The sequence below is a fragment of the Amblyraja radiata genome, chromosome 7, assembly GCF_010909765.2.
Source record: "Amblyraja radiata isolate CabotCenter1 chromosome 7, sAmbRad1.1.pri, whole genome shotgun sequence".
In the NCBI taxonomy this organism is placed as follows: Eukaryota; Metazoa; Chordata; class Chondrichthyes; order Rajiformes; family Rajidae; genus Amblyraja; species Amblyraja radiata.
In genome coordinates this window covers 25,933,438-25,950,526 of record NC_045962.1, presented here as the reverse complement: position 1 = coordinate 25,950,526, position 17,089 = coordinate 25,933,438, and the positions used below count along the sequence as shown (strand labels likewise).

General features: G+C 39.1%; 1 protein-coding gene and 1 long non-coding RNA gene across 3 annotated transcripts in view; one reads left to right on the top strand and one right to left on the bottom strand.

The window, feature by feature from the left end:
- Nucleotides 1–17,089, top strand: part of LOC116975163 (juxtaposed with another zinc finger protein 1-like) — an 86,948-nt gene that overhangs the window by 19,932 nt on the left and 49,927 nt on the right. The gene's annotated exons all lie outside the window — the stretch shown is intronic.
- LOC116975164 lies at nucleotides 2,438–16,553 on the bottom strand. The gene is made up of 3 exons (XR_004412559.1): nucleotides 16,379–16,553; nucleotides 3,200–3,393; nucleotides 2,438–2,496 (listed from the first exon to the last, which is right to left on the bottom strand). It is a non-coding gene; the product is annotated as an uncharacterized LOC116975164 (long non-coding RNA).

Genomic DNA, 17,089 nt, shown 5'->3' with positions numbered 1-17,089 from the left:
TGGTGTCGATAGTAGAAAGTGTGGTCTGTGTGATGAACTGGGCTACATCTACAAATCTGCAATTTCTTGCTGTCTTGGGCAGAGCTGTACTCAAACCAAGATATGCTGCAACCCAACAATATGGTTTCTATGATGCATCTGTAGAGGTTTGTAAGAGTCACTGGACACATGCCTATATCCAGCAGCCACCTCAAGACATTGGAAAGATACCACCCAAGCTGTGCCTACATTCACTGTAAGAGTAAGTGAGTTCTCCCAGGCCCACATCATAGAACATAGAAACATAGACCAGCACTGAGGCCCCAATTAGTTTAGTTTATTGTCACATGTACACAGATGCACTGAAAAGCTTATACCACGTATTGTTCAGTCAAATAATATTATAGATACAATAAATCTTGTGAAAGTTGGCACGATCTGGCAAAATTGTGCAATTTCCAAATCTCTGAAAAGTCCATTCTTGTCCTAAGGAGATATGTAATTTATTTTATTCTCACTTGACCCGTTTCCTGACAGCACTGGATCGATTACGTAGAGGTTGGCCTGGCCCAATGTGATGCCCTCAGCTCCTTCCATTGCCGATTCACACAGCTACCGCTGGCTGTGCACCATCTACCCGCTCACCCGACTACTGTAGGTCCACCTCTGCCAACACCATGACACATGACCACCGCAAACCCGCTGTCTGTCGCCTCCAGCAGCTGCTTCTCCACTTCGGTGCACCATGGCAGCACAGGCTCTGCTCTGGTGGCAGGTTACATCAATTATTGGGTACCCACAATGGTGGAAGTCTATAATGCAAACAACATTTGATGTGATTAACACAACATTTACAAAATGGTGTTCAGAATTAAATTTAAGTCATTCATGTGTGAATAAAATTATGTTCTTGTTGCAAGAAGTTTGTGGATGATATGAAGATAGAATGAGAGACAGGTAGTGTAGAGGAAGTGGTGAGTCTGCAGAAGGACTTGGAGAGGTTGGGAGAGTGGGCAATGAAGTGGCAGATGGAATGCAGTGTCGCAAATTGTACAGTTATGCACTTTGGTAGTAGGAATAAAGGCAGAATATTTTCCAAATGGGGAGAGATTTTAGAAATTGGTAGTGCAAAGGGACATGGGAGTGCTGGTGCAGGATACCCAAACGGTTAGTTTGCAAGTTAAATCGATAGTAAGGAAGGCAAATTGAATGTTGGCATTTATTTCAAGAGGGCTAGAATATAAAAGCAGCGATGTAATGTTTATAAGGCACAGGTCAGACCACATTTGGAGTATTGTGTGCAGGTTTGGGCCCCATATCTGAGGAGGGATGTGCTGCTCTTGGAGAGGGTCCAGAAGAGGTTCACGAGAATGATCCTGGGGATGATTGAGTTAACATAAGATTAGTGTTTAACAACTTTGGGCTTGTACTCGCTGGAGTTTAGAAAGATGTGGGGGGCGGGTCCTCATTGAAACCTATCGAATGGTGAAAGGCCTGGAGAATGGATGTGGAGAGAATGTTTCCACTTGCACGAGAGCCGAGAACCAGAGGGCACAGCTTCAGAATGAAAGGACGTACCTTTAGGAAAGAGATTAGGAGGAATTGCTTCAGTCAGAAGGTGGTGAATCTGTGGAATTCATTGCCTCAGATAGCTGTGGAGGCAAAGTCATTGGGTATCTTTAAAGCAAAGATGGATTGGTTCTTGATTAGTAAGGGCATCAGGGGTTATGGGGAGCATGGAGCTGGATCTCCCAACGGCAGAAGACCTATAATTTGCAGAATATGTTCTATAATGGCGGTTTTTACAACGTTCTCAAAATCTAATTTCGATAGCCATTCATCATTGGAGATTTGAAAGTATAGCCTAACACACTCACGACACACATTAGACAGCAAAGTTGAATCTTCCAGGCATCGTTTCTTGATTAATTAGTCGTTAATTGAAGTAATACAAAACAAAGAAGTAACTCATAACTTTCCGTTCTTAATCGCTGTTCCATTCACGTCATATAGATAATAATAATAATAATAATAATATATTTTATTGTCATTGCACGTCAGTGCAACGAGATTTAGTATGCAGCTTCCAACCGATGTAAAAGAAAAGTAAAATAAATAAATAAGCTGTGTGACGTGACCATCCGAGGGAGACAGTCCAGGGGGGGTGGTGGGCACTCAGCAGGGCCGGTTCAGAGCCGCTATAGCTCTAGGAATAAAGCTGTTTCTGAGTCTGGAGGTTCGGGCGTAGAAGGCCTTGTAACGTCTGCCGGAGGGAAGTAGTTCAAACAGTCCGTTACAAGGGTGTGAGGAGTCCTTATGGATGCTGACGGCCTTCCTGAGGCACCGTGTGTGGTAGATGCCCTCCAAGGCTGGTAGCTCTGTCCCAATGATCCTCTGCGCTCTGTGGACGACGCGCTGAAGAGCTCTCCTCTCCGCCTCCGTGCAGCTGAGATACCACACAGAGATGCCATACGTTAATATGCTCTCTGTGGTGCAGCGGTAGAACGTTGTCAGCAGCTGTTGGGGCAGACCAGATCACGTAAAAGCTTCTTCTTATAAAGGTATGTCGTCTCGTAACATATGTGTGTCATGATCATGGTAGAAAACTATCTCCCCTCATAATCCGACACACACTACACTTTCTAATCTGCGAGTCTGCACGAGACTCCTCAAACCAAAGAGCACACCACCTACAAAAATACAGACAGATAAAGACTAAAATATTAAAAATGTTAGACATGGCTATAATATACTGACAAGCTTAATGGCTCCTATACGATGGTATTGAGATAGTACCTACAAAATTCCATTGTCTTCTGTCATTTCTGGTGATGTATCTCTCAAAAAACCATCAAATGTACAATGGGTTCATCTGACTCTGGATCATGACATTTGTTAAAGAGGATCGACTTGGTTCAAAGCTGCTGTTGCTGGGGAACTTAAAGTCAGTGTATCTCATTTTTGGCTTTGAAGTTGCCAACCAGTTCATTTGATGTGGATAGCTTTGCACTAAGGATGTCATCTAACCAGCATTTTACTTTGGTATACTAGTATATTCACTGCATGGACTAATAGTTATGGCCCCTGTTCAATAAAGAATGAACAACTACTTAAGGTATCTGATAATTGATTCAAATAGATGTAATTTTTAAATAATTGAACTATTTAAACATATTTAATTAAAATCAATAAAATACTGCTGTAACTAAAAATAAATTACTTGAGCACCAATCTAGACATGAATTTCCACAAGGTCAGCAAGTAGGGTGGTTGTTGGTCGAAGGCCAGTCCTTCTTGCCATCAAGCTAAGGGTTTGGATGTGGTGCATCAGTCTCCCTCTTAGTTCTTTGCCACATTGAACATTTGACTGTCAGCTGGATCAATTTGGCTCAGTATGTGCCAAATTCTTAGCTTCTGTTGGGACAAGAAGAGAATTGATTAAGATAAATTGACACAATGTTGGAGTAACTCAGTGAATAAGACAGCATCCCTGGAGAACATGGATAGGTGGGGTCTCGGATCGGAACCCTTTTTAAGTCTGAAGAAGGATCCCGACCCGAAACGTCACTAATCCATATTCTCCAGGGATGCTGCCTGACCCGTTGAGTTATTCCAGCATTTTGTTTATTTCCTTGGTAAAGCAGCATCTGCAGTTCCTTTTTTCTACAAATGAAAGTATTACTTGATTCTCTTTCAAACCAGCTTCAAAGAATATTTTGAAAAAAATGTCTATTGTTGCGGTATTGGGGAAAGTTTCTGTATTTATCAAAGCAGAAGTAGTTATGGAATTTTATTTTATCATATGAAAAATTTGTACTAAAACTAGGTGCTGTAATTAATTTTTTGTCATTTTTTTGAAAAGGTGTAACCACTTAATTCCTTCAAGTTCAATAATTTTGAAATTGCTGAACTCGAGAATACTGAGGGTCTTGAACCCTTTAATATCATTTGGCATCTTTACAGTAAAGGCTAATGGTCATAAAGATGAAATTGCATTAGAACATGCCATGGTTAGGAGTGGCACACTTCCTTGAGTCTGTGTACTATTGGCTCAAGCCTTGATCCATGATGTCAACATACAATCTTGGCTGATGCTTCAGTATGTACTGAGGAAGACTTTGTGGCCATTTTTGGATAGATTTTTTTTTAAAGATACTGTTTGGAAAAGAACAAAATAATTTGCCCACATATTAGTTTAACCAATCCTGGCAAAATAAGATCCATTTTCATTCATCTCATTGCTGATGGTAATAAAAACTTCCTATACTCATATTGGCTGCCATGAGGGTAAGAGCATGAGGGTAAGAGCAACAATTCATTAGCTATTTGTGTATTTTGGAACCTGCTTTATGGAAAGTGCTACATAAATTCAAGTTCATTTCCTAGATTATTTTCATCCTTGTTGAACTTTATATTAAGCAAACCAGCATGATTCTGTGATTTGATTTATGACTAAAATTTCAAAACAAACTTTATGAAGTTGTCTCTCAATGGCTTTTAAATAAATGCAGGTGCTAGAAAATAAAGCACAAAAAAATAGATTTTCTTGTAGTGTATGTTAATGTTTGTGAAAACCTGGGGCTTTTTATTACCATAATAAATGTAATTGTTTCAATGCTTGTGATCCCTGCTATTGTAAGTTAATATTGTCAACACATTCTACTATAAAATGGATTGTAGCATCAAACTATGTGCAATACAAGTATAGTATGACTAAATGTGAATGCATTTAGCTAAAAGGAATACTCCATAATGAGGCATTTTCGGAATGAAAAATAATTTGAAGCTGATGTTTTGAGTTTTTGATTTGAAATATTTAATAATATTGGAGAACACATTTTCAAGACTGTTAAGTTGCTTCACTGTAACACTTTAATTCCCTGCTGCTTGCTGTCTTCTGGAATATAATTACCTAGATCAGTTTGCTGTATTCACTTATTTTGGGAACATATCTGAAATGAGATGCAAGTATACAATTTTGTATCGTGCACCATTATTTATATGATCTACTTTTTCTGAATCTTTGAAAATATCTTCATTTGGTAAACAACCATTGTATATGTTAAGACTATGTTAAGTTAATTAGTTTTAACAAGGTAAGATTGACGTTGGTGCTATGCACACTGTTTGTTAACAGGGCAAAGTTCAACTGTGATGGCTTTTCTTTTGTTTTTTGTGTTATATTTGCACTAAGACAGGAAAAACGACTGGGATTTCCTTTCAGTTTGCTAGTTTTTTAAATTCCTTCTGATCATTGTTATAAGCTGCAATTTTTTATTTTGTTTTACTAAAATTAATGTGGATGAAAAATTGGTTGTAGCTGAAAAATATTTGCCCAGTATTAATGTTTAACCAAATAATGACTGTGCGAGATATTTTAATTTTCCTTTTCCTTTTCCAACAAATACTTTTTAGGTTTCCATCTTGATCATTCTTTGTAGAATAACATTCACTTTCACATCCTCATGTTTTAAAGGATTTGTGTTTGATTTATATATGGCTTTGCAATCCACTTTTCGATCTGTTTACATTACATTAAACTTGGCTGGATCTGTATTTATTCTCCTCTAAGTGGTTCACTAATCAAGAATCATCTTTAGAAAGCAAAGTAGCCTCCAATTTCTCTTTATGAATTATTTTGTTTTAAATTACTCCTTTATCTCTTAAATGCAACAATAAGTGTAAGAAGCTTACGGACTGACTTTGTCACCAAGATTTAGATTGTGCGTCCAGTTTATCGTCAGCATTCCCTTCCTCTTCCGCCAAATACACCAACCACCATTTTATTTGTCATCCCCTGTAAGAGTTAAAGCCCAATGTGTTTGTATAAGGATGAAAGGAAAGAAGTGCAGGTCCAGGGAACTATGGATGTCAAGGAATATTGAGCATTTGTTAAATTTCAGAAAGGTTGTAAATTCGAACAACTCATCTGAAAGCATGGTGGGAGTATATTCAGGAAAAAAAGCAGTTGTGGTTCAAGGAAACAGCATGCCACTACTTCAAGGGCATTTAGTGATGTGCATTAAATGCTGACCTTCAGTTACATCCATATACTGTGCATGAATAATAATTTTATAAAATGAAATCGGTGAAGAATTCCAGTTTTGATGATTGGAATATTGCTACCTTTTGTAGGCGTGGAAGGTGTAGGCCTTCTCAGGTCAATTTAAATTTTGAAACCGAAAACACAAATGCAAGTAATTTGTGCACAATTGTAAGTGCATGATGTATTATTTTTTGCATTAATTTGCCTATTTGTAGCTGAATTACACTGACAGTACTCGTATGTACATGAGAGAACTTGATCCATTACTCTTATGTTTATGCATTTATTCCTGACCATAGGAAAATAAAACTTTCTGATTAAACTATGTTGGAGGTATTTCCACATATATTCGTAATTGGTGGTTTGACTTTAGTTTCTGAAGAACTTTTGTCTCTTATTAATGTACCGAACCTGCAAGATCAACATTCCTGAGTATAGCAGTTTGCTGATATCAGTCACTTAAACATAAGTTTACTATCTAATCTATTAGACAATTCTGAAACGCTTATTGGTTGACAGTTCATAAAAACCAAATATTGGATATACAAATGTATAAGTAGATTTAGCCATTCTTAATTCAACAAAACTGAATTTAAAACCTTTTTTTTTTCACATTGAATGCAAATATTACCTTGAGCAGATCAGTCTTTGTACATCATATATTTTCTGCTTAATTTAGGACTTATTTAGTGCATAAATGTTTCTTTCAATTAACAAATGTGCCCAGTTGCTAATTGGGCTGTTGATTCAGCTAATCCGGCAGTGTTGTTATATGATGTGGCCTCTTTTGTTGAAAAGTGTTCAGTTTATACATAAATGTGTGCACTGGTTGACAATTGTTTACAGCTGCCAACTAAGTATAAAAAAAGAAAGTTCAAGATATTCCCTTGTGCCATTGACTTCAACTTGCATGGCAGCCTACTGTTACATGAATTGCAGTTCTCAATGACTCATAATATTTAGCTTTAAAAATAAATAGTTGGCAAAACTTAAACGGAATTTTATGTAACATCACTTTTGGGAATTGTGGTTTAGACTTGCTCATGATGCTCCTGGTTTTGTGTCGGATAAATTCTATTTGTTGCCAGCAGATGGAGCTGATGGAAAGTTGTCTCTACTGTTTTCATGACAGCAGCAATAATCTTGATTTTAGGAGGTAAAAACAGAGCTCCAATAATTAGAGCTCTGTTTTTACCTCCTAAAATCAATATTATTGCAGATACAAGCTTTTTATTTATAATGCAATTAAATATTGCAATCTGACAAAAATAATTGTGATATGAAAATTAGTTATCAAAGTAGTAGCATTTAATAACCCAGTCTGAAGAAGGGTCTTGACCCGAAACGTTGCCTATTTCCTTCGCTCCATAGATGCTGCCTCACCCGCTGAGTTTCTCCAGCATTTTTGTCTACCTAGCATTTAATAACAGTGTTTAATGGAGTTCTTGTTTCAATGGGAATTAAGGAAGAAAAACTATCGGATGGGATCACATCTGTCACAAAGTAGGTTGTGGTTGATAAATGTCAATTATTTCAGTCCCAGGATGTTGCTGCACCGTTCCACAGGATACTATCATGGGCTTCATCAATGGCCTTGCCTCTCTGATAGGGTTAGCAATTAGGGTTGCCAACTTTCCCACTCCCAAATAAGGGACAAAAGGTCAATATAAGGGACAAATTCCCGACAGCAATTCATTGATCAGCTCAGCCGTGGCTGGGTGAATAATGAGTTGCCCGGGTGCTGGACTGCACACAAAGCCCAGCCGGCGGGCCAACTGAGGAGTTTTGGCCCGGGCGCCGGACTTTGTGCGCGACGTTGCATGCAAAGTCCAGCACCCCATCCAACTCATGAACCGATGATCGGTCATGAGAAGGAGGGGTGGTGGTGTCGGCGGTAACCGAAGGTCGGACAGCTGGCAGGGCTTCCGACCGATGGGGCCACGGCTGAGGCGGTGCTGCTGCACTACGTCCTGACAGTCCCCTCGACCCGAGTAGTCACAGTCAAATACGGGACAAGGGCGAACCCGTATGGGACAAACCAATTCAGCCCGATATACGGGATGTCCCAGCTAATACGGGACAGTTGGCAACCCTATTAGCAATGGACATAAACATTAATTTCATTCACAGCTTTTCAGCATGTCTATTTAAGCAGCATATGGTAACAATCAAATACGGTTATGTGGCAGGTCACACAAGTGGCAGGCAATGACCAGTTCTATCAAAAAGGGAGTCTAACCGTAATCATGACATTCAACACCAACGTTTTGGGAGTCCGCTTTGATTAGCAACACAACAGGACTAACCACTTAAATACTGTGGTAACAAGGGCAACAAAGAGGTGCGGTATACTCTAACAAGTGACACCTTCTGACTCCTCAAAGCATCTTCAAGGCACACGAGGACTTATTGGGTGAGTGCAGTTTAAATAGTACTTAAGAGGTTCTACATCATTCAGACAAAATGGCTAACTTGATTGGCACCCTACTGGTGCAACGTGTACTGTCTGCAGCATGCTCTGTGGAAAATTAATCAACGAACCCTAGATAGCAAGTTCTTACTTCCCTAAAAGGAAAAGGGCCGGAGTTTTCTGTTCATCCACACTGGATTGAAATCCTGTAATTTCATACCCAATAACAACATGAGAATGTATTCAATAAACTACTGTAGTAATTTAGAAGAGGGATAACCTTCTTGGACAATTAGAAATGGTGACTTTGTCAGCATTATCAACATCCTCTATTTTTAAAGATGTTCACTGATTAATTGTTATTGGTAAATCCTGATCACCAATGTTTATTATTAATCTAAACACATATTTTGATTGCTCTACAGTTGATTGGAAAACATTGCACCAAATAAATGTTTCTGGCATTGATATCGATTTAATATTTTCTTAGTGACAAAGAACACAATTTTAAACACGGGATATGAATGGAGTCTCTTCCTTTTCACTCTGTCAGAGGCATTATAGCAGTATAATAGTTCCCTATTGTAGTCCTGTGCAGTTCAATAGTCATCAGAGTATTTTTCTCTTTACTTTGCAGTCATAATTAATGACTTGCATTTGACTTTTTTTTGTCTATAACATATGACTGTTTCCAAAACTTGAAATGAGCTTCAAAAGCCATCTTGAGTCATTTGAAAATTTGACAATTGATTTTCATTTTCATACCTTCCCACAAGTGGTTTATTCTCCAATGACATGAATGGAGAATCAGGTCGGTGAGGGCGCTGCAAGCCAGCGGCCCTGCCAGCAGCGTGTCAGTTTTTTCTACTTAAACATTTTTTTTAGTGTGTTTTCATGTATGTTTTTAATGTTTCTCTGGGTGTTTTGTGTGGGGGGGTGGTGGGGGGGGTAGGGGGGAAACCGCTTCGGTCGCCTCCACGGAGAGGAGACTTTTTCCATGTCGCCACCCCCGTGGCCTAACGTCGAGGATCGGTGCGGCCTTTCCCGGAGACGCGCCCGGGGCTTCAGCGGCGGGCGCAGCGTGGACTCTCGGCGTGGCGTGATCGAGCCCTCGCCAGGGGTCGCCAGAGGGGAGCGCTCCATTCGTTGGCCCGCGGCAGCCTGAAGCCGCGGTCTGCAGAGCTCCAGCCGGCGCAGCATCCGCAGCCTGGGATCCCTCGTTGGGGACCCGGGAGAAGAAGAAGCTCCCACCGCCGGCCCGCGGCCTACTTCTACCACGGGCGCGGCATGGACTTACCATCAGGAGCGGGGTCCCTCGCCGGGGATCCCTGAAGGGGAGCTTCGACTGCCGGCCCTGCGGTCTGCGGTGCTTCTAGCTGCGGTGCGGCGGGAACTTTAAATCTTAGACCACCGGCCTGTGGCCTACACCAACCTGAAGCCGCTTTCTCCGGTGGGGGAGGCACTGATTCAAGACTTACCTTGACTTTTACTCATCTGGACGCCCGCAGTGGTGGCTGCGGAGGATTGAGGTCCCGACCACGGGGGAAAATGGAGGAGGACTGGCCAAATTTTGTGCCTTCCACCACAGTGATGAATGCTGTGGTGGATGTTTGTGTTACATTTTTATTGTGTTTTTGTGTGTTCTTTTTCATTGTACCGCTGCTGGCAAATTCATTTCACTTGCACTTTACGTGCAAGTGACGAATAAAACTGTTTGATTGATTGATTGATTGAACATCATTCAAGCCAACGTTTTGTGGCACATCCAAATTCCACTGATGTTGCCTCAATACAATTTTAGCTAAACTAAATAGGATACATTGGAGTGTTAATAGAATGTATAGTGCCCTCCATAATGTTTGGGACAAAGACCCATCATTTATTTATTTGCCTCTGTACTCCACAATTTGAGATTTGTAATAGAAAAAATCACATGTGGTTAAAGTGCACATATTCAGATTTTATTAAAGGATATTTTTATAAATTTTGGTTTTACCATGTAGAAATTTCAGCGATGTTTATACATAGTGGTCCCCCCCCCCCCCCCCCCCCCCCCCCATTTCAGGGCACCATAATGTTTGGGACACATGGCTTCACAGTTGGTTGTAATTGCTCAGGTGTGTTTAACTGCCTCCTTAATGTAGGTATAAGAGAGCTCTCAGCACCTAGTCTTTCCTCCAGTCTTTCCATCACCGTTGGAAACTTTTATTGCTGTTTATCCACATGAGAACCAAAGTTGTGCCAATGAAAGTCAAAGAAGCCATTATGAGACTGAGAAACATGAATAAAACTGTTGGTCATCAGCCAACCTTAGGCTTACCAAAATCAACTGTTTGGAACATCATTAAGAAGAAAGAGAGCACTGGTGAGCTTACTAATCGCAAAGGGACTGGCAGGCCAAGGAAGACCTCCACAGCTGATAACAGAAGAATTCTCTCTATAATAAAGAAAAACCCCCAAATAGCTGTCCGACAAATCAGAAACACTCTCCAGGAGTCGGGTGTGGATTTGTCAATGACCACTGTGCGCAGAAGACTTCATGAACAGAAATACAGAGGCTACACTGCAAGAAGCAATCCACTGGTTAGCCGCAAAAATAGGATGGCTTGGTTACAGTTTGGCAAGACTTAAAAGAATAACCACAGTTCAGAGTATCATGTGTAATAACTTGCAGTTATTTGGTACCTGTTACAAATTTCGAAGCCGCTCATAAATGCTTCAGTGAGATATGGATTGTTATGGTGTCAAAGTAAATAAAATACAATGAAAGGCTTACCAAAAGTATGAGATTTTTGAATATAATTATTTCAGAAATTTGGGTGCCACTGGCAAAGCCAACATTTATTCCCCATCCCAAATTGCCCTTGAAGATGATGATGAGCTGCTCCTGAACAGCTACAGTCTGGTGAAGGTACTTGCGCAGTAATTGGGCAGAGAGTTATAATATTTAAGCAAAACCAGAGGCAATGAAGATCATATCACCACAGTTGCTTCTTATTGTAAGGATAAGGCTTCTTGTTTATTCCGACTGCTCAAAAACAAAATCTAATGGAATTCTGAGCCCATTTTTTCTGTAGCTTCTTGTGATCCAAGAATTGACTTTTTAAGGCTACTGATATTAGTCTGAACTTGGGCATCTTGAAGAAGAACCTGCAGGAGGTAGTGTTTCCATGCCGTTGTCCTCCTTGATGGTAAAGGTTACTGGTTTGAGAGGAGCTGTTGGAGTCACCTGGGCAAGTGTCTGAAGAATAGTTTGCTGGAGTTTCTGCTTTGCTTACAATCTGCAGTGATATCCTATGGCTAGCACAATTAAACTCTGACAATCACACCATTTTCCATTGTGTGAAGTTCAACTCTAGCCATTGGAGCTGGTGACTTTGTGCATCATTTTCCTTTGATGCCCATTGATATCACTTTTACTTAGGTGCTTTGATGATGTCAGTCATTCTTACCTTACCTCTAGAATTTAGCTGTTTGATCCAAACGCTTTGATAAGATCTTGAGCCGAGTGGTTCTAACAAAACCTAAATTGAGCATCAATGGTAGCTTATTGGGTAGTAAATGCTACTTGACATGTCACATTGTCAATGACAGGTTCCATCACTTTGCTGATACGAGAGGATTTTGTGAAACACAAGTCAAGTAGGAAATTAAGGAAATCGGAAAGAAATTTCAGAGTCTGAGGTCTTGGCAGCTATAGACATGCCACAATGGATTAGGTTGATGGTAACAGGAGGTAAGAGAAAAAGGAATGTAAAAGTTTACCAAAGGTTGGAGGAGACTCCATGGATTTCAATAGGTGGATTGCAGCCCATATAATGATAGTTCCCACCTCAGCCACCTTTCTAGGTAATGAGTTATGGAACTCTGTGCGAACATTTTTCCTCTCTTCTTTCCAATCCAATTAATTTGGCTAAATTAGGGAAAAGAATGGGTGGATGAAATTAACAAATCATAATTACAAAACAGTCCGAAATAGAATGAGTTAATCATGGTTGTGCTGTTTTTATGCATAGCTAATGTTGTGATTCTTGTAGCTAGTGTTAGCTTTAACTAAACAGAATCAATTATTACTGCCAAACTCCCATTGCATATTGTCCTCCCAGGGAGAAAGCTGTGTAAATGCTGTTGCTTCTTTGCACAAATATTTTGTGTTTGAGAAGTTAAACATTAAATGTTCTGAAAATTCGAGGAAACTCCTGAGCATTTATTTATACTGGGCTTGAGACCTCGATGATATTAAGCTTTGAGTGCAGTTAAACTGAAAACTGAGAATACCTCCTCTGAGACTTTCAAAGTCTTCAAATGTGACCCCATTGTAACGTTGCAGCTTTGAAATAAAATACCAATATCATAAAGTATCCTAAGTACTGGACTGTGTTTTATAAAGTGGAGAAATATATATAAAAATGAAATAATCTTGAAGGTATATTTTAATAGTCAACTATTTCACACTTTAATATTAGTTTTGCAAATACAGTGAATTGAATGGATACATTTAAACATCAAATAAATTGTAGGAATCATTAATTAGGTATTATTTGTCGTGTCCGAATACAGCTAATCACTTTGACCTCAACTACAAGAAGTTACACACTTTTATTTAACCATTCAGAAAATAAGTGGAATTGGGTAAAGCTTTCACTGTCTTAACTTCTACTTTTATCTCTGAAATATAACATGGAATGTGAAAACTTATTCTAGATAATCTTGATTATTTTCTGCTTTTTGCAGCAGTTTGGCAAATCGGAGGGCTGCCACTGTTCGAAGTACAACTGAAAAGCAAGTGATATTTGTTGACTTTCATTGTATTCCTTTTACATCACACACAATTGATGCCACGTTTAACAATGACCACTGTGTAAATTATATGGAAGGGCAAGTTAATTAATTAAATAATTGTGCTCAACTGATTATAAATATGGAAATAAAAGCAGGGGAAATACCTGTGGAGAAGCATTCTATTATGCCAGAGTTTTGAATTTTTGGACAAACTAACCACAGAACTATGTAGGCGTGCAAATGCTTTGGTTTAACGACTTGTAAGTGTTCCCTCAATCCCAAGTGCTTCCTCCCAACTACTGAAATTCTTTTGGATTCATGGGTATGGGAGCCTGTCATGAAACATGACCACACACCATGCTTTGTGTAACTGCAGATTTCATCAACTTTATCTGGCAGGAAATGTTCTCTCCTACTGGAAAATTGCAAGCCTGAAGTATATGATCTAATCCAAAATGATGAAGGGTGTTGACACCCTTTAAAGAGGGGTGGTTGCGGGGCATTTATTCCTAGGTTCATTTATGCAAGTGATATGAAATAAACTAGTGTAGTAAATAATAGTTTGTTGTACACTTTTTACTTACGATGCATATTATATATATATATTTTAAATTGTCATAACCATCCAAGATTGCAACAATGCAATATTAAAAATAAAGTCAGTGAACTACTCAAATACATTTTGGTCAGTTCCAGTAATATCTGTATTTTTTTTAATCAATTCTGGAGAGCACCTGCAAAAACGTGTGGTTGACTGGCATGGCAACATGGTGATTGTTTTACAGCCCCGTGCTTCCTTTATAGTCTTCAAGGTCATGCAGATTTGCAATAAAATCAATTATAGTTCCTTAGTAGGATGCGTTAGAGCAGATTTTTTTCTTAAATGTTTAGATATTTGTTAATAAAGCATGTCTGACTTTTACAACAATGTAGCATTGATGTAATAGACTTAAAAAATTGGCTTTCATTTATGGTTTCTAAATATTTAAAATACATACTGCCTTTGAATCCCTTTGTGTTGCGAAGTTTCTTTCTATATTTGTCACAAGCACTGCCAACTATGTCTGCAATTTTTCTGCTTTGGCCTTGATGGCCTGACCTCCATTTTAGTTCAAATGGCTAATAAAAATGGCTTTCTAAGTCCTGTAGCTGCTCAATGTCAATAGCAACTAATTAAATAAAGCTTAACAGATCTTGGAATGTACTGGAACTGTTACTGAATAATTCAATTTGTATTTAGAAACACTAAACAGAACATACAACTTATAATTTTCCACGGTCAAAATTTGCACTTGTATAACCTTTTGTATCCCCCACAATTTTTTTTCAAAACTTCATCAACTAATAATATGCATCACAGCCTCACAAAAACAAAAAAATTATGCAGATTGCCCATATTTGACTGATTGTCTTGTAATTAAAGAATAACCCAATTTATCCCTAATTTATTTTTACTTTGCTGTATTTGCATAGTGCAATTAATTTATATTAGATGACTAGCTTAAAGTTGCATTGCCTCTGCAGGGAAAAATAAACTATTTGGCTATCCTTTTTGGGAATCAGTGACACACAGTTTACCATTTTGTGTTTTATGGATTAAATGCTTTATTCCATTTACTTATGAATGTACAGGTTTGATGAACAACAATTTATAAAAGTTAGAGTTCTTTATGAATTACAAAATGTAAGTCATTACCAGGATAAATATAGGCGTCAAAAGCAATTTTTTGACGTGTTAGGTTTTATAAATACTATGCTGGAAATAGGGACACCACTGTCTTCATTTCCTAGTTTAATATTGTGCTTAACCTTTGCAAATCTTTAATTCAACAATATATTTCCACAAATATCTAGACTTGCAAGATTACCCAATGAAGCATAGACTCCATTTCCTGCTCTTTAGTTTATAAATGAGTAAAACTGAAGACTTGTACTTGAAATGTACAAATTGCATTGTGCAGATAGAAAATAACTAGTTAGCCTTTCAAATGGTGAGAAATATCAATTGTAATTCAGCTGTTCATTCGAAAAAATATCTTTGACTGCTGTTTCAAAATGAACTTGCATGAAGTTTCCATTTTACCATCCTCAGCAATAATAGTTCTAAAATACTGTTATGCAACACTTTGGTAAATGTGAGTTCTGAGTCAAGAAATGTTGATCTGTACTCTTTTGAAAAGAGGCACATTGTTCAAAGCTATTTGTTACTTTTGAAGTACATTGTTCAGAGCAATTTATTACTCTTGAGAAGAGGTGCATTGTTCAGAGCTACATATTACTCTCTTGAGAAGAGATAAATAGTTCAGAGCTATTTTTAAGTGAAAATTTTAAAACATTCATTTAGTCACTAATTTGCAAATTTGCATGTCTATTGTATGGCCAACTGCCCATGTTTTATTGTTCGTATAAGGTATGTTGGATATAACACCAAAGATCAGAATGAATTCAATCAAAGCAAATCAGATATTGTCGACTGCAACATAGATTTTTAACAAGTTAATTAAGTTGCATTAAGAATGATGCTTCCAATAACTGGAGAGTCCAGTCAGGCATCATAAATTTCAAAATAAGGATCAGCTAGATTAGATGAAATATATCTTATTCCAGAAAGTAGTTAATCTTAGGAATCTTCTGGCCAAGGAGGCTGCATAGAAATTCATTGTTGAGTACATCTAAAACAGAGCCCAATGGGTTTTTGGATTTTAAGAGAATCATGGGGTATGGGGTTAGTGCAGGAACATGGTGCTGAGATGAAGGATCAGTCATGAATTTACTGAATGGGGAGCAGGCAAGGTGAACGACATTTCGTTCAGACCGAAAGGTCTGAATGACAAATAAAGGATTCAATTCAATTCAATGGGCTAGTGGCCTGTTCCTGGTTCTATCTATCATGATATTTAGGATATTGTATAGAGTTCTGGTCTCCCAAAAATATATATTATATATATTTTTTTAAACTGCAGATTTTTGGGGAGTGGCGATGGGGGGGGGGGGGAGGGGGGGGGGCTGGAAATACTCAGCAGGGGTCAGATAACATCCCAAGAAGATAAAAAGTATTTTATTGAAAGTTTTATTGAACTGTCTCTTCATCAAAACTGAGAAAGAGAAATGTTAGAAAATGACATTTTAAATCTTGTTTAGTTCTAAATGCAGTATCTTACCTGATTTCTGTTTCTATGCACAGATGCTTCTCGACCTGCAAAGTCAGTGATGGTACGCAGGGGGGGGGGGGCGGCGTTCCCCTAGTTTCCATCCGGTGCGTGAATTTGCAGCTTTATCCTGCGCTACTTAATCCAAGGGAGAGCGAACTAGCGGACAGACGGACGAAAGCAACGATCATAGAGCTGAATAGATGACATTTCGGGTCGAGACCCTTCTTCAGTTCTTCAGACTGAGTCGGGGGAAAGAGGAACAAGAGATATAGAAGGTACTAAGGACAAATGAATGGAAGATATGCCAATATCTCCCCTTTCCCTTGACTGCCAGTCTGAAGAAGGGTCTCCGTCCGAAATGTCACCTATTCTGCTCTATGATCGTTGCTTTCGACCGTCTGTCCGCTCGTTCACTCTCTCTTGGTTCCGGCGCTTCTCCCCTTAGACTCCGACACACACACAGACACAGACACACCTAGGGTGCCGCCTAGCCCGCTGAGTTCCTCCAGCACTCTGTGTTTTTTGTTTGGCTCTGGAGTTGAAAGTGGACACGGAGGGGGGTTGGGGTGGCTCAGCGGGATGGGCGGCGGCTCTAGGGAGTGGATGGCGTTTCGGATCGAGACCCTTCTGCAGACAATCACAAGTACTCTCACCCCCAAGTTCAGTACAGTCTGAAGAAGGGTCTTCTCTCCAGAGTCGCTGCCTGTCCCACTGAGTTAC